Source organism: Mytilus edulis, unplaced genomic scaffold, assembly GCF_963676685.1.
Source record: "Mytilus edulis unplaced genomic scaffold, xbMytEdul2.2 SCAFFOLD_563, whole genome shotgun sequence".
NCBI classification, from domain to species: Eukaryota; Metazoa; Mollusca; class Bivalvia; order Mytilida; family Mytilidae; genus Mytilus; species Mytilus edulis.
In genome coordinates, this window is record NW_027267961.1 from 1 (window position 1) to 22,633 (window position 22,633).

Below are 22,633 nucleotides of genomic sequence, written 5' to 3' on the forward strand. Positions count from 1 at the left end.
TATCTGATACGTACCCCATGTGGGTACTTCGATATTAAACTGATTTTTGCAACTAGGTGAGATGTTAGGTGCTTGCACCGCTCTTGCCACGAGTTGGCCTGGTATTGCAGTACCTCCAGGATCGGCTCACTCCCCCTGTTTGGGGAGAAAATTAAAATAGAAAAATAGCTTTCCCTTCAATAGCCTGCGAAACAGCCCCAGTAAAATATTCTCTAATGCTTTTCACTGAGCACTACATGTGTACTTTTTCTATATATCTTTCTTATTTAAGGAGTTTGCGTAAATTGTATAGTTTTACTCATTGTTGTAAATCATTCTACTTCTCGTGCATGTAAAATAAGTTGCATTTTCTTTTTTTTCTTTTTTATGTCTGTTCTCTAAAAGTTCTTTTCTTTTCTTGTAATGTAATATTTTTGTTGTCGCTTGCTTGTATTTATAACAGCACATGTCAGTGTATTAATGTATTCTCGTTCCTAAAAAGAAACTCTATAAATTTTTAGCGTTACGGAAAAACGCGGGAAAAGAATTACGTCCCCTTCTACTGTTTCAATCATCGTTAATAGCGACGTCGCCTCAGAACGAGGGCAAACGATGGAAACTGCAGTCGGCCGGTAAGTTTTTTCCTCCTTCTGAAATTTATTTAAAAATTGCTGTACCGGTCAATTCCTTTAAAAAATAGAACAGGTGAACTGTTTATGTTTGTGTTAACTAAACGAGACAGTGAAAAGTCCGTGCTGATTGTGAAAAAGCGTTGAATTTATTTTCTGATTAATGAAATTTCCTAGGCTTTAAAAACTGCGTTCGTCGGACCTAGGATGAATCAACATGATCATGTTATTTCGTTCGATTAAGATTAAATACGTATACGTATGTTATACGTTTAAAAATATATTCTGGCGACTTGCCGTAATTTCACAAGCCGCTTTTTATTTTCACACCCGTTTTGTCATGCAGAAATCGTTTCATGCTGTCAGGTATTTGAAGCAAAGCAAGATCTCGTGTTTCGTGTGCTTTTTGTATATAAATTTGCAAAATTTGTGTAGCTTTGGTTAAAATTAAAACACCGTGTTTGAGTAAGAAATAGGATTTGTAGGCTTTGGAAACTCGGAAAGATTTGAGTATCGCTTCTCGGCCTTTTGGCAAAGATTAAAGCGAGTGAAAAAGTTAAAGTTAAAAGTTAAAGTGTTAAAATGGATTTAGTAGATTATGGATTACTTAGATGCAGTGCGAAGTTTTCGTTTACGGATGGCTCACCAGTTAACACACGTACTTGGATTATCCGTGCATTAAAGAACATTGTTAACCCGGATGATGTGACAGCGATTTTCAAGGTGGATATTGGTGGTGTTTGGTATACAACCTTTACTACTGAAGATATTGCTGATAAAGTGATTAATTCGGACTTTACGTCGTTAGATACCAGAGTTGCAGTAAGCCGTGCAGACACAAGAACAGTGTTATTGAAAGTTTTGTGGCTTCCAGTGTGGTTAAAGCTAACTGCAGTTGAATCGTTTTTAGAACAGTATGGCAAAATAGTTAGTTGTTCACGTGAAACGGAGAAATCCGAAGGAATAACGTTTGCTAATGGGAACATTAAAGTTACATTGGAGATTTCAGAGAAGGATGTACAATCGTTACCATACCGTACTAGTATAGCAGGTAAAGACTGTCTACTTACCGTGGTGGGTAGGGCACCCTTATGCCTGAAGTGTAGAACCGTTGGACATATTCGTAAGAACTGTCCGTCAGGCAAAAAGGCAACAGTTCCGTTGGAAGCAGTCTCGGTTCCGGAGACTCAAAACAGTGACATTAGTGATGATACACCGGTAGATATGCAGGTTACACAGGATACTTCCCCCGTTACAAAGGATACGACACAGGAGACCGTGGATACGTCACAAGAGACCGTGGATACCGAAAAGTCCTCGTCCGTTTCCAAGTTATGGTCCGATATCGCGACAGATCCGGACGATCTTTCTGGAGAAGTACAGTACAAAGTTGTTAGTGGTAAAAAGCGAAAAGTGACTGATGTTAAAAGGGAAACATACCAACTGGTTTTACTTAATACATCAGAAGGGAAAGTTATACCGGTATTAGGTCGTGTAAATGACCAGAATAAGTTCGTTTCGTCTATACTCAGTGATACGGAATTACGGGATATAATTGGTAAAGAATCGGACAGGCATAAACATAAACAGTTAATATTAGACAGTTTACAAGCAGATTTTAATATTGTAGTACATGAAAATTATTGTAATTACAAATCAGCACTTTCTGATGGTTTTCTTTAAAGTCTAAAGTAATATGGAATTTGACATGTATTTATTACATGTAGTATTTAAAACAGTTCAGTTTAGAAATTTAAAGGTGAAAGTATTTATCGTAGCATACATGACAATGCATTATGGACTTTAGTGGGTTGTGTATGTACGATATTGATTTTGATGTTAAATGTAATCACTATGTATTGTGTATTTTGATTTTGTTAAAGGTAAACATTATAGGTAAAATTTATCGTATGATGTTTATTTATAGTTAAAGTTAAATATATTACTAGTTTACAAAAACTGGTTTTAGTTATAAAGGTAAATTATTTAAAGGAAAGTTTATATATAGATTTGTAAAAGGAATTCAAAACACTTTGTTGTTTATTTATAAATTGGGGGGTTTTCAGTAATTATTTAGGGGTTTTGAAAATAGATTTCATGTAAATTTATTTTTGGTAATTTCATTTAAATCTAAAAGTATTTGATTATCATTAATTTCCGGGACTTATTTAATATTGAGTTACAATCGTATTATCTGTGATATATGATTTTAACTATTGATTGTATTCAATATAGTATTTGATATCTATTATTAATAAAATGTTTGAAATATAAAAAAAGTATCTGTTCTTATCAGCTTAATATCTGATACGTACCCCATGTGGGTACTTCGATATTAAACTGATTTTTGCAACTAGGTGAGATGTTAGGTGCTTGCACCGCTCTTGCCACGAGTTGGCCTGGTATTGCAGTACCTCCAGGATCGGCTCACTCCCCCTGTTTGGGGAGAAAATTAAAATAGAAAAATAGCTTTCCCTTCAATAGCCTGCGAAACAGCCCCAGTAAAATATTCTCTAATGCTTTTCACTGAGCACTACATGTGTACTTTTTCTATATATCTTTCTTATTTAAGGAGTTTGCGTAAATTGTATAGTTTTACTCATTGTTGTAAATCATTCTACTTCTCGTGCATGTAAAATAAGTTGCATTTTCTTTTTTTTCTTTTTTATGTCTGTTCTCTAAAAAGTTCTTTTCTTTTCTTGTAATGTAATATTTTTGTTGTCGCTTGCTTGTATTTATAACAGCACATGTCAGTGTATTAATGTATTCTCGTTCCTAAAAAGAAACTCTATAAATTTTTAGCGTTACGGAAAAACGCGGGGAAAAGAATTACGTCCCCTTCTACTGTTTCAATCATCGTTAATAGCGACGTCGCCTCAGAACGAGGGCAAACGATGGAAACTGCAGTCGGCCGGTAAGTTTTTTTCCTCCTTCTGAAATTTATTTAAAAATTGCTGTACCGGTCAATTCCTTTAAAAAATAGAACAGGTGAACTGTTTATGTTTGTGTTAACTAAACGAGACAGTGAAAAGTCCGTGCTGATTGTGAAAAAGCGTTGAATTTATTTTCTGATTAATGAAATTTCCTAGGCTTTAAAAACTGCGTTCGTCGGACCTAGGATGAATCAACATGATCATGTTATTTCGTTCGATTAAGATTAAATACGTATACGTATGTTATACGTTTAAAAATATATTCTGGCGACTTGCCGTATTTCACAAGCCGCTTTTTATTTTCACACCCGTTTTGTCATGCAGAAATCGTTTCATGCTGTCAGGTATTTGAAGCAAAGCAAGATCTCGTGTTTCGTGTGCTTTTTGTATATAAATTTGCAAAATTTGTGTAGCTTTGGTTAAAATTAAAACACCGTGTTTGAGTAAGAAATAGGATTTGTAGGCTTTGGAAACTCGGAAAGATTTGAGTATCGCTTCTCGGCCTTTTGGCTAAGATCAAAGTGTAGTATCTGTTCTTATCAGCTTAATATCTGATACGTACCCCATGTGGGTACTTCGATATTAAACTGATTTTTGCAACTAGGTGAGATGTTAGGTGCTTGCACCGCTCTTGCCACGAGTTGGCCTGGTATTGCAGTACCTCCAGGATCGGCTCACTCCCCCTGTTTGGGAGAAAATTAAAATAGAAAAATAGCTTTCCCTTCAATAGCCTGCGAAACAGCCCCAGTAAAATATTCTCTAATGCTTTTCACTGAGCACTACATGTGTACTTTTTCTATATATCTTTCTTATTTAAGGAGTTTGCGTAAATTGTATAGTTTTACTCATTGTTGTAAATCATTCTACTTCTCGTGCATGTAAAATAAGTTGCATTTTCTTTTTTTTCTTTTTTATGTCTGTTCTCTAAAAAGTTCTTTTCTTTTCTTGTAATGTAATATTTTTGTTGTCGCTTGCTTGTATTTATAACAGCACATGTCAGTGTATTAATGTATTCTCGTTCCTAAAAAGAAACTCTATAAATTTTTAGCGTTACGGAAAAACGCGGGGAAAAGAATTACGTCCCCTTCTACTGTTTCAATCATCGTTAATAGCGACGTCGCCTCAGAACGAGGGCAAACGATGGAAACTGCAGTCGGGCCGGTAAGTTTTTTCCTCCTTCTGAAATTTATTTAAAAATTGCTGTACCGGTCAATTCCTTTAAAAAATAGAACAGGTGAACTGTTTATGTTTGTGTTAACTAAACGAGACAGTGAAAAGTCCGTGCTGATTGTGAAAAAGCGTTGAATTTATTTTCTGATTAATGAAATTTCCTAGGCTTTAAAAACTGCGTTCGTCGGACCTAGGATGAATCAACATGATCATGTTATTTCGTTCGATTAAGATTAAATACGTATACGTATGTTATACGTTTAAAAATATATTCTGGCGACTTGCCGTATTTCACAAGCCGCTTTTTATTTTCACACCCGTTTTGTCATGCAGAAATCGTTTCATGCTGTCAGGTATTTGAAGCAAAGCAAGATCTCGTGTTTCGTGTGCTTTTTGTATATAAATTTGCAAAATTTGTGTAGCTTTGGTTAAAATTAAAACACCGTGTTTGAGTAAGAAATAGGATTTGTAGGCTTTGGAAACTCGGAAAGATTTGAGTATCGCTTCTCGGCCTTTTGGCTAAGATCAAAGTGTAGTATCTGTTCTTATCAGCTTAATATCTGATACGTACCCCATGTGGGTACTTCGATATTAAACTGATTTTTGCAACTAGGTGAGATGTTAGGTGCTTGCACCGCTCTTGCCACGAGTTGGCCTGGTATTGCAGTACCTCCAGGATCGGCTCACTCCCCCTGTTTGGGGAGAAAATTAAAATAGAAAAATAGCTTTCCCTTCAATAGCCTGCGAAACAGCCCCAGTAAAATATTCTCTAATGCTTTTCACTGAGCACTACATGTGTACTTTTTCTATATATCTTTCTTATTTAAGGAGTTTGCGTAAATTGTATAGTTTTACTCATTGTTGTAAATCATTCTACTTCTCGTGCATGTAAAATAAGTTGCATTTTCTTTTTTTTCTTTTTTATGTCTGTTCTCTAAAAAGTTCTTTTCTTTTCTTGTAATGTAATATTTTTGTTGTCGCTTGCTTGTATTTATAACAGCACATGTCAGTGTATTAATGTATTCTCGTTCCTAAAAAGAAACTCTATAAATTTTTAGCGTTACGGAAAAACGCGGGGAAAAGAATTACGTCCCCTTCTACTGTTTCAATCATCGTTAATAGCGACGTCGCCTCAGAACGAGGGCAAACGATGGAAACTGCAGTCGGCCGGTAAGTTTTTTCCTCCTTCTGAAATTTATTTAAAAATTGCTGTACCGGTCAATTCCTTTAAAAAATAGAACAGGTGAACTGTTTATGTTTGTGTTAACTAAACGAGACAGTGAAAAGTCCGTGCTGATTGTGAAAAAGCGTTGAATTTATTTTCTGATTAATGAAATTTCCTAGGCTTTAAAAACTGCGTTCGTCGGACCTAGGATGAATCAACATGATCATGTTATTTCGTTCGATTAAGATTAAATACGTATACGTATGTTATACGTTTAAAAATATATTCTGGCGACTTGCCGTATTTCACAAGCCGCTTTTTATTTTCACACCCGTTTTGTCATGCAGAAATCGTTTCATGCTGTCAGGTATTTGAAGCAAAGCAAGATCTCGTGTTTCGTGTGCTTTTTGTATATAAATTTGCAAAATTTGTGTAGCTTTGGTTAAAATTAAAACACCGTGTTTGAGTAAGAAATAGGATTTGTAGGCTTTGGAAACTCGGAAAGATTTGAGTATCGCTTCTCGGCCTTTTGGCTAAGATCAAAGTGTAGTATCTGTTCTTATCAGCTTAATATCTGATACGTACCCCATGTGGGTACTTCGATATTAAACTGATTTTTGCAACTAGGTGAGATGTTAGGTGCTTGCACCGCTCTTGCCACGAGTTGGCCTGGTATTGCAGTACCTCCAGGATCGGCTCACTCCCCCTGTTTGGGGAGAAAATTAAAATAGAAAAATAGCTTTCCCTTCAATAGCCTGCGAAACAGCCCCAGTAAAATATTCTCTAATGCTTTTCACTGAGCACTACATGTGTACTTTTTCTATATATCTTTCTTATTTAAGGAGTTTGCGTAAATTGTATAGTTTTACTCATTGTTGTAAATCATTCTACTTCTCGTGCATGTAAAATAAGTTGCATTTTCTTTTTTTTCTTTTTTATGTCTGTTCTCTAAAAAGTTCTTTTCTTTTCTTGTAATGTAATATTTTTGTTGTCGCTTGCTTGTATTTATAACAGCACATGTCAGTGTATTAATGTATTCTCGTTCCTAAAAAGAAACTCTATAAATTTTTAGCGTTACGGAAAAACGCGGGGAAAAGAATTACGTCCCCTTCTACTGTTTCAATCATCGTTAATAGCGACGTCGCCTCAGAACGAGGGCAAACGATGGAAACTGCAGTCGGCCGGTAAGTTTTTTCCTCCTTCTGAAATTTATTTAAAAATTGCTGTACCGGTCAATTCCTTTAAAAAATAGAACAGGTGAACTGTTTATGTTTGTGTTAACTAAACGAGACAGTGAAAAGTCCGTGCTGATTGTGAAAAAGCGTTGAATTTATTTTCTGATTAATGAAATTTCCTAGGCTTTAAAAACTGCGTTCGTCGGACCTAGGATGAATCAACATGATCATGTTATTTCGTTCGATTAAGATTAAATACGTATACGTATGTTATACGTTTAAAAATATATTCTGGCGACTTGCCGTATTTCACAAGCCGCTTTTTATTTTCACACCCGTTTTGTCATGCAGAAATCGTTTCATGCTGTCAGGTATTTGAAGCAAAGCAAGATCTCGTGTTTCGTGTGCTTTTTGTATATAAATTTGCAAAATTTGTGTAGCTTTGGTTAAAATTAAAACACCGTGTTTGAGTAAGAAATAGGATTTGTAGGCTTTGGAAACTCGGAAAGATTTGAGTATCGCTTCTCGGCCTTTTGGCTAAGATCAAAGTGTAGTATCTGTTCTTATCAGCTTAATATCTGATACGTACCCCATGTGGGTACTTCGATATTAAACTGATTTTTGCAACTAGGTGAGATGTTAGGTGCTTGCACCGCTCTTGCCACGAGTTGGCCTGGTATTGCAGTACCTCCAGGATCGGCTCACTCCCCCTGTTTGGGGAGAAAATTAAAATAGAAAAATAGCTTTCCCTTCAATAGCCTGCGAAACAGCCCCAGTAAAATATTCTCTAATGCTTTTCACTGAGCACTACATGTGTACTTTTTCTATATATCTTTCTTATTTAAGGAGTTTGCGTAAATTGTATAGTTTTACTCATTGTTGTAAATCATTCTACTTCTCGTGCATGTAAAATAAGTTGCATTTTCTTTTTTTTCTTTTTTATGTCTGTTCTCTAAAAAGTTCTTTTCTTTTCTTGTAATGTAATATTTTTGTTGTCGCTTGCTTGTATTTATAACAGCACATGTCAGTGTATTAATGTATTCTCGTTCCTAAAAAGAAACTCTATAAATTTTTAGCGTTACGGAAAAACGCGGGGAAAAGAATTACGTCCCCTTCTACTGTTTCAATCATCGTTAATAGCGACGTCGCCTCAGAACGAGGGCAAACGATGGAAACTGCAGTCGGCCGGTAAGTTTTTTCCTCCTTCTGAAATTTATTTAAAAATTGCTGTACCGGTCAATTCCTTTAAAAAATAGAACAGGTGAACTGTTTATGTTTGTGTTAACTAAACGAGACAGTGAAAAGTCCGTGCTGATTGTGAAAAAGCGTTGAATTTATTTTCTGATTAATGAAATTTCCTAGGCTTTAAAAACTGCGTTCGTCGGACCTAGGATGAATCAACATGATCATGTTATTTCGTTCGATTAAGATTAAATACGTATACGTATGTTATACGTTTAAAAATATATTCTGGCGACTTGCCGTATTTCACAAGCCGCTTTTTATTTTCACACCCGTTTTGTCATGCAGAAATCGTTTCATGCTGTCAGGTATTTGAAGCAAAGCAAGATCTCGTGTTTCGTGTGCTTTTTGTATATAAATTTGCAAAATTTGTGTAGCTTTGGTTAAAATTAAAACACCGTGTTTGAGTAAGAAATAGGATTTGTAGGCTTTGGAAACTCGGAAAGATTTGAGTATCGCTTCTCGGCCTTTTGGCTAAGATCAAAGTGTAGTATCTGTTCTTATCAGCTTAATATCTGATACGTACCCCATGTGGGTACTTCGATATTAAACTGATTTTTGCAACTAGGTGAGATGTTAGGTGCTTGCACCGCTCTTGCCACGAGTTGGCCTGGTATTGCAGTACCTCCAGGATCGGCTCACTCCCCCTGTTTGGGGAGAAAATTAAAATAGAAAAATAGCTTTCCCTTCAATAGCCTGCGAAACAGCCCCAGTAAAATATTCTCTAATGCTTTTCACTGAGCACTACATGTGTACTTTTTCTATATATCTTTCTTATTTAAGGAGTTTGCGTAAATTGTATAGTTTTACTCATTGTTGTAAATCATTCTACTTCTCGTGCATGTAAAATAAGTTGCATTTTCTTTTTTTTCTTTTTTATGTCTGTTCTCTAAAAAGTTCTTTTCTTTTCTTGTAATGTAATATTTTTGTTGTCGCTTGCTTGTATTTATAACAGCACATGTCAGTGTATTAATGTATTCTCGTTCCTAAAAAGAAACTCTATAAATTTTTAGCGTTACGGAAAAACGCGGGGAAAAGAATTACGTCCCCTTCTACTGTTTCAATCATCGTTAATAGCGACGTCGCCTCAGAACGAGGGCAAACGATGGAAACTGCAGTCGGCCGGTAAGTTTTTTCCTCCTTCTGAAATTTATTTAAAAATTGCTGTACCGGTCAATTCCTTTAAAAAATAGAACAGGTGAACTGTTTATGTTTGTGTTAACTAAACGAGACAGTGAAAAGTCCGTGCTGATTGTGAAAAAGCGTTGAATTTATTTTCTGATTAATGAAATTTCCTAGGCTTTAAAAACTGCGTTCGTCGGACCTAGGATGAATCAACATGATCATGTTATTTCGTTCGATTAAGATTAAATACGTATACGTATGTTATACGTTTAAAAATATATTCTGGCGACTTGCCGTATTTCACAAGCCGCTTTTTATTTTCACACCCGTTTTGTCATGCAGAAATCGTTTCATGCTGTCAGGTATTTGAAGCAAAGCAAGATCTCGTGTTTCGTGTGCTTTTTGTATATAAATTTGCAAAATTTGTGTAGCTTTGGTTAAAATTAAAACACCGTGTTTGAGTAAGAAATAGGATTTGTAGGCTTTGGAAACTCGGAAAGATTTGAGTATCGCTTCTCGGCCTTTTGGCTAAGATCAAAGTGTAGTATCTGTTCTTATCAGCTTAATATCTGATACGTACCCCATGTGGGTACTTCGATATTAAACTGATTTTTGCAACTAGGTGAGATGTTAGGTGCTTGCACCGCTCTTGCCACGAGTTGGCCTGGTATTGCAGTACCTCCAGGATCGGCTCACTCCCCCTGTTTGGGGAGAAAATTAAAATAGAAAAATAGCTTTCCCTTCAATAGCCTGCGAAACAGCCCCAGTAAAATATTCTCTAATGCTTTTCACTGAGCACTACATGTGTACTTTTTCTATATATCTTTCTTATTTAAGGAGTTTGCGTAAATTGTATAGTTTTACTCATTGTTGTAAATCATTCTACTTCTCGTGCATGTAAAATAAGTTGCATTTTCTTTTTTTTCTTTTTTATGTCTGTTCTCTAAAAAGTTCTTTTCTTTTCTTGTAATGTAATATTTTTGTTGTCGCTTGCTTGTATTTATAACAGCACATGTCAGTGTATTAATGTATTCTCGTTCCTAAAAAGAAACTCTATAAATTTTTAGCGTTACGGAAAAACGCGGGGAAAAGAATTACGTCCCCTTCTACTGTTTCAATCATCGTTAATAGCGACGTCGCCTCAGAACGAGGGCAAACGATGGAAACTGCAGTCGGCCGGTAAGTTTTTTCCTCCTTCTGAAATTTATTTAAAAATTGCTGTACCGGTCAATTCCTTTAAAAAATAGAACAGGTGAACTGTTTATGTTTGTGTTAACTAAACGAGACAGTGAAAAGTCCGTGCTGATTGTGAAAAAGCGTTGAATTTATTTTCTGATTAATGAAATTTCCTAGGCTTTAAAAACTGCGTTCGTCGGACCTAGGATGAATCAACATGATCATGTTATTTCGTTCGATTAAGATTAAATACGTATACGTATGTTATACGTTTAAAAATATATTCTGGCGACTTGCCGTATTTCACAAGCCGCTTTTTATTTTCACACCCGTTTTGTCATGCAGAAATCGTTTCATGCTGTCAGGTATTTGAAGCAAAGCAAGATCTCGTGTTTCGTGTGCTTTTTGTATATAAATTTGCAAAATTTGTGTAGCTTTGGTTAAAATTAAAACACCGTGTTTGAGTAAGAAATAGGATTTGTAGGCTTTGGAAACTCGGAAAGATTTGAGTATCGCTTCTCGGCCTTTTGGCTAAGATCAAAGTGTAGTATCTGTTCTTATCAGCTTAATATCTGATACGTACCCCATGTGGGTACTTCGATATTAAACTGATTTTTGCAACTAGGTGAGATGTTAGGTGCTTGCACCGCTCTTGCCACGAGTTGGCCTGGTATTGCAGTACCTCCAGGATCGGCTCACTCCCCCTGTTTGGGGAGAAAATTAAAATAGAAAAATAGCTTTCCCTTCAATAGCCTGCGAAACAGCCCCAGTAAAATATTCTCTAATGCTTTTCACTGAGCACTACATGTGTACTTTTTCTATATATCTTTCTTATTTAAGGAGTTTGCGTAAATTGTATAGTTTTACTCATTGTTGTAAATCATTCTACTTCTCGTGCATGTAAAATAAGTTGCATTTTCTTTTTTTTCTTTTTTATGTCTGTTCTCTAAAAAGTTCTTTTCTTTTCTTGTAATGTAATATTTTTGTTGTCGCTTGCTTGTATTTATAACAGCACATGTCAGTGTATTAATGTATTCTCGTTCCTAAAAAGAAACTCTATAAATTTTTAGCGTTACGGAAAAACGCGGGGAAAAGAATTACGTCCCCTTCTACTGTTTCAATCATCGTTAATAGCGACGTCGCCTCAGAACGAGGGCAAACGATGGAAACTGCAGTCGGCCGGTAAGTTTTTTCCTCCTTCTGAAATTTATTTAAAAATTGCTGTACCGGTCAATTCCTTTAAAAAATAGAACAGGTGAACTGTTTATGTTTGTGTTAACTAAACGAGACAGTGAAAAGTCCGTGCTGATTGTGAAAAAGCGTTGAATTTATTTTCTGATTAATGAAATTTCCTAGGCTTTAAAAACTGCGTTCGTCGGACCTAGGATGAATCAACATGATCATGTTATTTCGTTCGATTAAGATTAAATACGTATACGTATGTTATACGTTTAAAAATATATTCTGGCGACTTGCCGTATTTCACAAGCCGCTTTTTATTTTCACACCCGTTTTGTCATGCAGAAATCGTTTCATGCTGTCAGGTATTTGAAGCAAAGCAAGATCTCGTGTTTCGTGTGCTTTTTGTATATAAATTTGCAAAATTTGTGTAGCTTTGGTTAAAATTAAAACACCGTGTTTGAGTAAGAAATAGGATTTGTAGGCTTTGGAAACTCGGAAAGATTTGAGTATCGCTTCTCGGCCTTTTGGCTAAGATCAAAGTGTAGTATCTGTTCTTATCAGCTTAATATCTGATACGTACCCCATGTGGGTACTTCGATATTAAACTGATTTTTGCAACTAGGTGAGATGTTAGGTGCTTGCACCGCTCTTGCCACGAGTTGGCCTGGTATTGCAGTACCTCCAGGATCGGCTCACTCCCCCTGTTTGGGGAGAAAATTAAAATAGAAAAATAGCTTTCCCTTCAATAGCCTGCGAAACAGCCCCAGTAAAATATTCTCTAATGCTTTTCACTGAGCACTACATGTGTACTTTTTCTATATATCTTTCTTATTTAAGGAGTTTGCGTAAATTGTATAGTTTTACTCATTGTTGTAAATCATTCTACTTCTCGTGCATGTAAAATAAGTTGCATTTTCTTTTTTTTCTTTTTTATGTCTGTTCTCTAAAAAGTTCTTTTCTTTTCTTGTAATGTAATATTTTTGTTGTCGCTTGCTTGTATTTATAACAGCACATGTCAGTGTATTAATGTATTCTCGTTCCTAAAAAGAAACTCTATAAATTTTTAGCGTTACGGAAAAACGCGGGGAAAAGAATTACGTCCCCTTCTACTGTTTCAATCATCGTTAATAGCGACGTCGCCTCAGAACGAGGGCAAACGATGGAAACTGCAGTCGGCCGGTAAGTTTTTTCCTCCTTCTGAAATTTATTTAAAAATTGCTGTACCGGTCAATTCCTTTAAAAAATAGAACAGGTGAACTGTTTATGTTTGTGTTAACTAAACGAGACAGTGAAAAGTCCGTGCTGATTGTGAAAAAGCGTTGAATTTATTTTCTGATTAATGAAATTTCCTAGGCTTTAAAAACTGCGTTCGTCGGACCTAGGATGAATCAACATGATCATGTTATTTCGTTCGATTAAGATTAAATACGTATACGTATGTTATACGTTTAAAAATATATTCTGGCGACTTGCCGTATTTCACAAGCCGCTTTTTATTTTCACACCCGTTTTGTCATGCAGAAATCGTTTCATGCTGTCAGGTATTTGAAGCAAAGCAAGATCTCGTGTTTCGTGTGCTTTTTGTATATAAATTTGCAAAATTTGTGTAGCTTTGGTTAAAATTAAAACACCGTGTTTGAGTAAGAAATAGGATTTGTAGGCTTTGGAAACTCGGAAAGATTTGAGTATCGCTTCTCGGCCTTTTGGCTAAGATCAAAGTGTAGTATCTGTTCTTATCAGCTTAATATCTGATACGTACCCCATGTGGGTACTTCGATATTAAACTGATTTTTGCAACTAGGTGAGATGTTAGGTGCTTGCACCGCTCTTGCCACGAGTTGGCCTGGTATTGCAGTACCTCCAGGATCGGCTCACTCCCCCTGTTTGGGGAGAAAATTAAAATAGAAAAATAGCTTTCCCTTCAATAGCCTGCGAAACAGCCCCAGTAAAATATTCTCTAATGCTTTTCACTGAGCACTACATGTGTACTTTTTCTATATATCTTTCTTATTTAAGGAGTTTGCGTAAATTGTATAGTTTTACTCATTGTTGTAAATCATTCTACTTCTCGTGCATGTAAAATAAGTTGCATTTTCTTTTTTTTCTTTTTTATGTCTGTTCTCTAAAAAGTTCTTTTCTTTTCTTGTAATGTAATATTTTTGTTGTCGCTTGCTTGTATTTATAACAGCACATGTCAGTGTATTAATGTATTCTCGTTCCTAAAAAGAAACTCTATAAATTTTTAGCGTTACGGAAAACGCGGGGAAAAGAATTACGTCCCCTTCTACTGTTTCAATCATCGTTAATAGCGACGTCGCCTCAGAACGAGGGCAAACGATGGAAACTGCAGTCGGCCGGTAAGTTTTTTCCTCCTTCTGAAATTTATTTAAAAATTGCTGTACCGGTCAATTCCTTTAAAAAATAGAACAGGTGAACTGTTTATGTTTGTGTTAACTAAACGAGACAGTGAAAAGTCCGTGCTGATTGTGAAAAAGCGTTGAATTTATTTTCTGATTAATGAAATTTCCTAGGCTTTAAAAACTGCGTTCGTCGGACCTAGGATGAATCAACATGATCATGTTATTTCGTTCGATTAAGATTAAATACGTATACGTATGTTATACGTTTAAAAATATATTCTGGCGACTTGCCGTATTTCACAAGCCGCTTTTTATTTTCACACACCCGTTTTGTCATGCAGAAATCGTTTCATGCTGTCAGGTATTTGAAGCAAAGCAAGATCTCGTGTTTCGTGTGCTTTTTGTATATAAATTTGCAAAATTTGTGTAGCTTTGGTTAAAATTAAAACACCGTGTTTGAGTAAGAAATAGGATTTGTAGGCTTTGGAAACTCGGAAAGATTTGAGTATCGCTTCTCGGCCTTTTGGCTAAGATCAAAGTGTAGTATCTGTTCTTATCAGCTTAATATCTGATACGTACCCCATGTGGGTACTTCGATATTAAACTGATTTTTGCAACTAGGTGAGATGTTAGGTGCTTGCACCGCTCTTGCCACGAGTTGGCCTGGTATTGCAGTACCTCCAGGATCGGCTCACTCCCCCTGTTTGGGGAGAAAATTAAAATAGAAAAATAGCTTTCCCTTCAATAGCCTGCGAAACAGCCCCAGTAAAATATTCTCTAATGCTTTTCACTGAGCACTACATGTGTACTTTTTCTATATATCTTTCTTATTTAAGGAGTTTGCGTAAATTGTATAGTTTTACTCATTGTTGTAAATCATTCTACTTCTCGTGCATGTAAAATAAGTTGCATTTTCTTTTTTTTCTTTTTTATGTCTGTTCTCTAAAAAGTTCTTTTCTTTTCTTGTAATGTAATATTTTTGTTGTCGCTTGCTTGTATTTATAACAGCACATGTCAGTGTATTAATGTATTCTCGTTCCTAAAAAGAAACTCTATAAATTTTTAGCGTTACGGAAAAACGCGGGGAAAAGAATTACGTCCCCTTCTACTGTTTCAATCATCGTTAATAGCGACGTCGCCTCAGAACGAGGGCAAACGATGGAAACTGCAGTCGGCCGGTAAGTTTTTTCCTCCTTCTGAAATTTATTTAAAAATTGCTGTACCGGTCAATTCCTTTAAAAAATAGAACAGGTGAACTGTTTATGTTTGTGTTAACTAAACGAGACAGTGAAAAGTCCGTGCTGATTGTGAAAAAGCGTTGAATTTATTTTCTGATTAATGAAATTTCCTAGGCTTTAAAAACTGCGTTCGTCGGACCTAGGATGAATCAACATGATCATGTTATTTCGTTCGATTAAGATTAAATACGTATACGTATGTTATACGTTTAAAAATATATTCTGGCGACTTGCCGTATTTCACAAGCCGCTTTTTATTTTCACACCCGTTTTGTCATGCAGAAATCGTTTCATGCTGTCAGGTATTTGAAGCAAAGCAAGATCTCGTGTTTCGTGTGCTTTTTGTATATAAATTTGCAAAATTTGTGTAGCTTTGGTTAAAATTAAAACACCGTGTTTGAGTAAGAAATAGGATTTGTAGGCTTTGGAAACTCGGAAAGATTTGAGTATCGCTTCTCGGCCTTTTGGCTAAGATCAAAGTGTAGTATCTGTTCTTATCAGCTTAATATCTGATACGTACCCCATGTGGGTACTTCGATATTAAACTGATTTTTGCAACTAGGTGAGATGTTAGGTGCTTGCACCGCTCTTGCCACGAGTTGGCCTGGTATTGCAGTACCTCCAGGATCGGCTCACTCCCCCTGTTTGGGGAGAAAATTAAAATAGAAAAATAGCTTTCCCTTCAATAGCCTGCGAAACAGCCCCAGTAAAATATTCTCTAATGCTTTTCACTGAGCACTACATGTGTACTTTTTCTATATATCTTTCTTATTTAAGGAGTTTGCGTAAATTGTATAGTTTTACTCATTGTTGTAAATCATTCTACTTCTCGTGCATGTAAAATAAGTTGCATTTTCTTTTTTTTCTTTTTTATGTCTGTTCTCTAAAAAGTTCTTTTCTTTTCTTGTAATGTAATATTTTTGTTGTCGCTTGCTTGTATTTATAACAGCACATGTCAGTGTATTAATGTATTCTCGTTCCTAAAAAGAAACTCTATAAATTTTTAGCGTTACGGAAAAACGCGGGGAAAAGAATTACGTCCCCTTCTACTGTTTCAATCATCGTTAATAGCGACGTCGCCTCAGAACGAGGGCAAACGATGGAAACTGCAGTCGGCCGGTAAGTTTTTTCCTCCTTCTGAAATTTATTTAAAAATTGCTGTACCGGTCAATTCCTTTAAAAAATAGAACAGGTGAACTGTTTATGTTTGTGTTAACTAAACGAGACAGTGAAAAGTCCGTGCTGATTGTGAAAAAGCGTTGAATTTATTTTCTGATTAATGAAATTTCCTAGGCTTTAAAAACTGCGTTCGTCGGACCTAGGATGAATCAACATGATCATGTTATTTCGTTCGATTAAGATTAAATACGTATACGTATGTTATACGTTTAAAAATATATTCTGGCGACTTGCCGTATTTCACAAGCCGCTTTTTATTTTCACACCCGTTTTGTCATGCAGAAATCGTTTCATGCTGTCAGGTATTTGAAGCAAAGCAAGATCTCGTGTTTCGTGTGCTTTTTGTATATAAATTTGCAAAATTTGTGTAGCTTTGGTTAAAATTAAAACACCGTGTTTGAGTAAGAAATAGGATTTGTAGGCTTTGGAAACTCGGAAAGATTTGAGTATCGCTTCTCGGCCTTTTGGCTAAGATCAAAGTGTAGTATCTGTTCTTATCAGCTTAATATCTGATACGTACCCCATGTGGGTACTTCGATATTAAACTGATTTTTGCAACTAGGTGAGATGTTAGGTGCTTGCACCGCTCTTGCCACGAGTTGGCCTGGTATTGCAGTACCTCCAGGATCGGCTCACTCCCCCTGTTTGGGGAGAAAATTAAAATAGAAAAATAGCTTTCCCTTCAATAGCCTGCGAAACAGCCCCAGTAAAATATTCTCTAATGCTTTTCACTGAGCACTACATGTGTACTTTTTCTATATATCTTTCTTATTTAAGGAGTTTGCGTAAATTGTATAGTTTTACTCATTGTTGTAAATCATTCTACTTCTCGTGCATGTAAAATAAGTTGCATTTTCTTTTTTTTCTTTTTTATGTCTGTTCTCTAAAAAGTTCTTTTCTTTTCTTGTAATGTAATATTTTTGTTGTCGCTTGCTTGTATTTATAACAGCACATGTCAGTGTATTAATGTATTCTCGTTCCTAAAAAGAAACTCTATAAATTTTTAGCGTTACGGAAAAACGCGGGGAAAAGAATTACGTCCCCTTCTACTGTTTCAATCATCGTTAATAGCGACGTCGCCTCAGAACGAGGGCAAACGATGGAAACTGCAGTCGGCCGGTAAGTTTTTTCCTCCTTCTGAAATTTATTTAAAAATTGCTGTACCGGTCAATTCCTTTAAAAAATAGAACAGGTGAACTGTTTATGTTTGTGTTAACTAAACGAGACAGTGAAAAGTCCGTGCTGATTGTGAAAAAGCGTTGAATTTATTTTCTGATTAATGAAATTTCCTAGGCTTTAAAAACTGCGTTCGTCGGACCTAGGATGAATCAACATGATCATGTTATTTCGTTCGATTAAGATTAAATACGTATACGTATGTTATACGTTTAAAAATATATTCTGGCGACTTGCCGTATTTCACAAGCCGCTTTTTATTTTCACACCCGTTTTGTCATGCAGAAATCGTTTCATGCTGTCAGGTATTTGAAGCAAAGCAAGATCTCGTGTTTCGTGTGCTTTTTGTATATAAATTTGCAAATTTGTGTAGCTTTGGTTAAAATTAAAACACCGTGTTTTGAGTAAGAAATAGGATTTGTAGGCTTTGGAAACTCGGAAAGATTTGAGTATCGCTTCTCGGCCTTTTGGCTAAGATCAAAGTGTAGTATCTGTTCTTATCAGCTTAATATCTGATACGTACCCCATGTGGGTACTTCGATATTAAACTGATTTTTGCAACTAGGTGAGATGTTAGGTGCTTGCACCGCTCTTGCCACGAGTTGGCCTGGTATTGCAGTACCTCCAGGATCGGCTCACTCCCCCTGTTTGGGGAGAAAATTAAAATAGAAAAATAGCTTTCCCTTCAATAGCCTGCGAAACAGCCCCAGTAAAATATTCTCTAATGCTTTTCACTGAGCACTACATGTGTACTTTTTCTATATATCTTTCTTATTTAAGGAGTTTGCGTAAATTGTATAGTTTTACTCATTGTTGTAAATCATTCTACTTCTCGTGCATGTAAAATAAGTTGCATTTTCTTTTTTTTCTTTTTTATGTCTGTTCTCTAAAAAGTTCTTTTCTTTTCTTGTAATGTAATATTTTTGTTGTCGCTTGCTTGTATTTATAACAGCACATGTCAGTGTATTAATGTATTCTCGTTCCTAAAAAGAAACTCTATAAATTTTTAGCGTTACGGAAAAACGCGGGGAAAAGAATTACGTCCCCTTCTACTGTTTCAATCATCGTTAATAGCGACGTCGCCTCAGAACGAGGGCAAACGATGGAAACTGCAGTCGGCCGGTAAGTTTTTTTCCTCCTTCTGAAATTTATTTAAAAATTGCTGTACCGGTCAATTCCTTTAAAAAATAGAACAGGTGAACTGTTTATGTTTGTGTTAACTAAACGAGACAGTGAAAAGTCCGTGCTGATTGTGAAAAAGCGTTGAATTTATTTTCTGATTAATGAAATTTCCTAGGCTTTAAAAACTGCGTTCGTCGGACCTAGGATGAATCAACATGATCATGTTATTTCGTTCGATTAAGATTAAATACGTATACGTTATGTTATACGTTTAAAAATATATTCTGGCGACTTGCCGTATTTCACAAGCCGCTTTTTATTTTCACACCCGTTTTGTCATGCAGAAATCGTTTCATGCTGTCAGGTATTTGAAGCAAAGCAAGATCTCGTGTTTCGTGTGCTTTTTGTATATAAATTTGCAAAATTTGTGTAGCTTTGGTTAAAATTAAAACACCGTGTTTGAGTAAGAAATAGGATTTGTAGGCTTTGGAAACTCGGAAAGATTTGAGTATCGCTTCTCGGCCTTTTGGCTAAGATCAAAGTGTAGTATCTGTTCTTATCAGCTTAATATCTGATACGTACCCCATGTGGGTACTTCGATATTAAACTGATTTTTGCAACTAGGTGAGATGTTAGGTGCTTGCACCGCTCTTGCCACGAGTTGGCCTGGTATTGCAGTACCTCCAGGATCGGCTCACTCCCCCTGTTTGGGGAGAAAATTAAAATAGAAAAATAGCTTTCCCTTCAATAGCCTGCGAAACAGCCCCAGTAAAATATTCTCTAATGCTTTTCACTGAGCACTACATGTGTACTTTTTCTATATATCTTTCTTATTTAAGGAGTTTGCGTAAATTGTATAGTTTTACTCATTGTTGTAAATCATTCTACTTCTCGTGCATGTAAAATAAGTTGCATTTTCTTTTTTTTCTTTTTTATGTCTGTTCTCTAAAAAGTTCTTTTCTTTTCTTGTAATGTAATATTTTTGTTGTCGCTTGCTTGTATTTATAACAGCACATGTCAGTGTATTAATGTATTCTCGTTCCTAAAAAGAAACTCTATAAATTTTTAGCGTTACGGAAAAACGCGGGGAAAAGAATTACGTCCCCTTCTACTGTTTCAATCATCGTTAATAGCGACGTCGCCTCAGAACGAGGGCAAACGATGGAAACTGCAGTCGGCCGGTAAGTTTTTTCCTCCTTCTGAAATTTATTTAAAAATTGCTGTACCGGTCAATTCCTTTAAAAAATAGAACAGGTGAACTGTTTATGTTTGTGTTAACTAAACGAGACAGTGAAAAGTCCGTGCTGATTGTGAAAAAGCGTTGAATTTATTTTCTGATTAATGAAATTTCCTAGGCTTTAAAAACTGCGTTCGTCGGACCTAGGATGAATCAACATGATCATGTTATTTCGTTCGATTAAGATTAAATACGTATACGTATGTTATACGTTTAAAAATATATTCTGGCGACTTGCCGTATTTCACAAGCCGCTTTTTATTTTCACACCCGTTTTGTCATGCAGAAATCGTTTCATGCTGTCAGGTATTTGAAGCAAAGCAAGATCTCGTGTTTCGTGTGCTTTTTGTATATAAATTTGCAAAATTTGTGTAGCTTTGGTTAAAATTAAAACACCGTGTTTGAGTAAGAAATAGGATTTGTAGGCTTTGGAAACTCGGAAAGATTTGAGTATCGCTTCTCGGCCTTTTGGCTAAGATCAAAGTGTAGTATCTGTTCTTATCAGCTTAATATCTGATACGTACCCCATGTGGGTACTTCGATATTAAACTGATTTTTGCAACTAGGTGAGATGTTAGGTGCTTGCACCGCTCTTGCCACGAGTTGGCCTGGTATTGCAGTACCTCCAGGATCGGCTCACTCCCCCTGTTTGGGGAGAAAATTAAAATAGAAAAATAGCTTTCCCTTCAATAGCCTGCGAAACAGCCCCAGTAAAATATTCTCTAATGCTTTTCACTGAGCACTACATGTGTACTTTTTCTATATATCTTTCTTATTTAAGGAGTTTGCGTAAATTGTATAGTTTTACTCATTGTTGTAAATCATTCTACTTCTCGTGCATGTAAAATAAGTTGCATTTTCTTTTTTTTCTTTTTTATGTCTGTTCTCTAAAAAGTTCTTTTCTTTTCTTGTAATGTAATATTTTTGTTGTCGCTTGCTTGTATTTATAACAGCACATGTCAGTGTATTAATGTATTCTCGTTCCTAAAAAGAAACTCTATAAATTTTTAGCGTTACGGAAAAACGCGGGGAAAAGAATTACGTCCCCTTCTACTGTTTCAATCATCGTTAATAGCGACGTCGCCTCAGAACGAGGGCAAACGATGGAAACTGCAGTCGGCCGGTAAGTTTTTTCCTCCTTCTGAAATTTATTTAAAAATTGCTGTACGGTCAATTCCTTTAAAAAATAGAACAGGTGAACTGTTTATGTTTGTGTTAACTAAACGAGACAGTGAAAAGTCCGTGCTGATTGTGAAAAAGCGTTGAATTTATTTTCTGATTAATGAAATTTCTAGGCTTTAAAAACTGCGTTCGTCGGACCTAGGATGAATCAACATGATCATGTTATTTCGTTCGATTAAGATTAAATACGTATACGTATGTTATACGTTTAAAAATATATTCTGGCGACTTGCCGTATTTCACAAGGCCGCTTTTTATTTTCACACCCGTTTTGTCATGCAGAAATCGTTTCATGCTGTCAGGTATTGAAGCAAAGCAAGATCTCGTGTTTCGTGTGCTTTTTGTATATAAATTTGCAAAATTTGTGTAGCTTTGGTTAAAATTAAAACACCGTGTTTGAGTAAGAAATAGGATTTGTAGGCTTTGGAAACTCGGAAAGATTTGAGTATCGCTTCTCGGCCTTTTGGCTAAGATCAAAGTGTAGTATCTGTTCTTATCAGCTTAATATCTGATACGTACCCCATGTGGGTACTTCGATATTAAACTGATTTTTGCAACTAGGTGAGATGTTAGGTGCTTGCACCGCTCTTGCCACGAGTTGGCCTGGTATTGCAGTACCTCCAGGATCGGCTCACTCCCCCTGTTTGGGGAGAAAATTAAAATAGAAAAATAGCTTTCCCTTCAATAGCCTGCGAAACAGCCCCAGTAAAATATTCTCTAATGCTTTTCACTGAGCACTACATGTGTACTTTTTCTATATATCTTTCTTATTTAAGGAGTTTGCGTAAATTGTATAGTTTTACTCATTGTTGTAAATCATTCTACTTCTCGTGCATGTAAAATAAGTTGCATTTTCTTTTTTTTCTTTTTTATGTCTGTTCTCTAAAAAGTTCTTTTCTTTTCTTGTAATGTAATATTTTTGTTGTCGCTTGCTTGTATTTATAACAGCACATGTCAGTGTATTAATGTATTCTCGTTCCTAAAAAGAAACTCTATAAATTTTTAGCGTTACGGAAAAACGCGGGGAAAAGAATTACGTCCCCTTCTACTGTTTCAATCATCGTTAATAGCGACGTCGCCTCAGAACGAGGGCAAACGATGGAAACTGCAGTCGGCCGGTAAGTTTTTTCCTCCTTCTGAAATTTATTTAAAAATTGCTGTACCGGTCAATTCCTTTAAAAAATAGAACAGGTGAACTGTTTATGTTTGTGTTAACTAAACGAGACAGTGAAAAGTCCGTGCTGATTGTGACAAAGCGTTGAATTTATTTTCTGATTAATGAAATTTCCTAGGCTTTAAAAACTGCGTTCGTCGGACCTAGGATGAATCAACATGATCATGTTATTTCGTTCGATTAAGATTA

The 22,633-nt window shown here is 35.9% G+C and overlaps 17 non-coding genes and 1 pseudogene across 17 annotated transcripts; all 18 read left to right on the forward strand.

Annotated features, from left to right (window-relative positions):
- LOC139506424 (U2 spliceosomal RNA) lies at positions 1-135 on the forward strand (annotated as a pseudogene; the record flags this gene model as incomplete).
- A 2,716-nt stretch (positions 136-2,851) lies between these two features.
- Positions 2,852-3,044, forward strand: LOC139506423 (U2 spliceosomal RNA). The gene has a single exon (XR_011660128.1). It is a non-coding gene; the product is annotated as a U2 spliceosomal RNA (small nuclear RNA).
- A 987-nt stretch (positions 3,045-4,031) lies between these two features.
- LOC139506400 (U2 spliceosomal RNA) lies at positions 4,032-4,224 on the forward strand. Its single transcript, XR_011660105.1, has one exon. It is a non-coding gene; the product is annotated as a U2 spliceosomal RNA (small nuclear RNA).
- Positions 4,225-5,210: 986 nt separating this feature from the next.
- On the forward strand, positions 5,211-5,403 carry LOC139506411 (U2 spliceosomal RNA). The gene has a single exon (XR_011660116.1). It is a non-coding gene; the product is annotated as a U2 spliceosomal RNA (small nuclear RNA).
- A 986-nt stretch (positions 5,404-6,389) lies between these two features.
- Positions 6,390-6,582, forward strand: LOC139506422 (U2 spliceosomal RNA). The gene has a single exon (XR_011660127.1). It is a non-coding gene; the product is annotated as a U2 spliceosomal RNA (small nuclear RNA).
- Positions 6,583-7,568: 986 nt separating this feature from the next.
- On the forward strand, positions 7,569-7,761 carry LOC139506426 (U2 spliceosomal RNA). Its single transcript, XR_011660129.1, has one exon. It is a non-coding gene; the product is annotated as a U2 spliceosomal RNA (small nuclear RNA).
- A 986-nt stretch (positions 7,762-8,747) lies between these two features.
- Positions 8,748-8,940, forward strand: LOC139506427 (U2 spliceosomal RNA). Its single transcript, XR_011660130.1, has one exon. It is a non-coding gene; the product is annotated as a U2 spliceosomal RNA (small nuclear RNA).
- Positions 8,941-9,926: 986 nt separating this feature from the next.
- On the forward strand, positions 9,927-10,119 carry LOC139506401 (U2 spliceosomal RNA). Its single transcript, XR_011660106.1, has one exon. It is a non-coding gene; the product is annotated as a U2 spliceosomal RNA (small nuclear RNA).
- Positions 10,120-11,105: 986 nt separating this feature from the next.
- On the forward strand, positions 11,106-11,298 carry LOC139506402 (U2 spliceosomal RNA). The gene has a single exon (XR_011660107.1). It is a non-coding gene; the product is annotated as a U2 spliceosomal RNA (small nuclear RNA).
- A 986-nt stretch (positions 11,299-12,284) lies between these two features.
- LOC139506403 (U2 spliceosomal RNA) lies at positions 12,285-12,477 on the forward strand. Its single transcript, XR_011660108.1, has one exon. It is a non-coding gene; the product is annotated as a U2 spliceosomal RNA (small nuclear RNA).
- Positions 12,478-13,463: 986 nt separating this feature from the next.
- On the forward strand, positions 13,464-13,656 carry LOC139506404 (U2 spliceosomal RNA). Its single transcript, XR_011660109.1, has one exon. It is a non-coding gene; the product is annotated as a U2 spliceosomal RNA (small nuclear RNA).
- A 987-nt stretch (positions 13,657-14,643) lies between these two features.
- LOC139506405 (U2 spliceosomal RNA) lies at positions 14,644-14,836 on the forward strand. Its single transcript, XR_011660110.1, has one exon. It is a non-coding gene; the product is annotated as a U2 spliceosomal RNA (small nuclear RNA).
- Positions 14,837-15,822: 986 nt separating this feature from the next.
- LOC139506406 (U2 spliceosomal RNA) lies at positions 15,823-16,015 on the forward strand. Its single transcript, XR_011660111.1, has one exon. It is a non-coding gene; the product is annotated as a U2 spliceosomal RNA (small nuclear RNA).
- Positions 16,016-17,001: 986 nt separating this feature from the next.
- On the forward strand, positions 17,002-17,194 carry LOC139506407 (U2 spliceosomal RNA). The gene has a single exon (XR_011660112.1). It is a non-coding gene; the product is annotated as a U2 spliceosomal RNA (small nuclear RNA).
- Positions 17,195-18,180: 986 nt separating this feature from the next.
- LOC139506408 (U2 spliceosomal RNA) lies at positions 18,181-18,373 on the forward strand. The gene has a single exon (XR_011660113.1). It is a non-coding gene; the product is annotated as a U2 spliceosomal RNA (small nuclear RNA).
- A 988-nt stretch (positions 18,374-19,361) lies between these two features.
- Positions 19,362-19,554, forward strand: LOC139506409 (U2 spliceosomal RNA). Its single transcript, XR_011660114.1, has one exon. It is a non-coding gene; the product is annotated as a U2 spliceosomal RNA (small nuclear RNA).
- Positions 19,555-20,540: 986 nt separating this feature from the next.
- Positions 20,541-20,733, forward strand: LOC139506410 (U2 spliceosomal RNA). Its single transcript, XR_011660115.1, has one exon. It is a non-coding gene; the product is annotated as a U2 spliceosomal RNA (small nuclear RNA).
- A 984-nt stretch (positions 20,734-21,717) lies between these two features.
- LOC139506412 (U2 spliceosomal RNA) lies at positions 21,718-21,910 on the forward strand. Its single transcript, XR_011660117.1, has one exon. It is a non-coding gene; the product is annotated as a U2 spliceosomal RNA (small nuclear RNA).
- Positions 21,911-22,633: the final 723 nt, after the last annotated feature.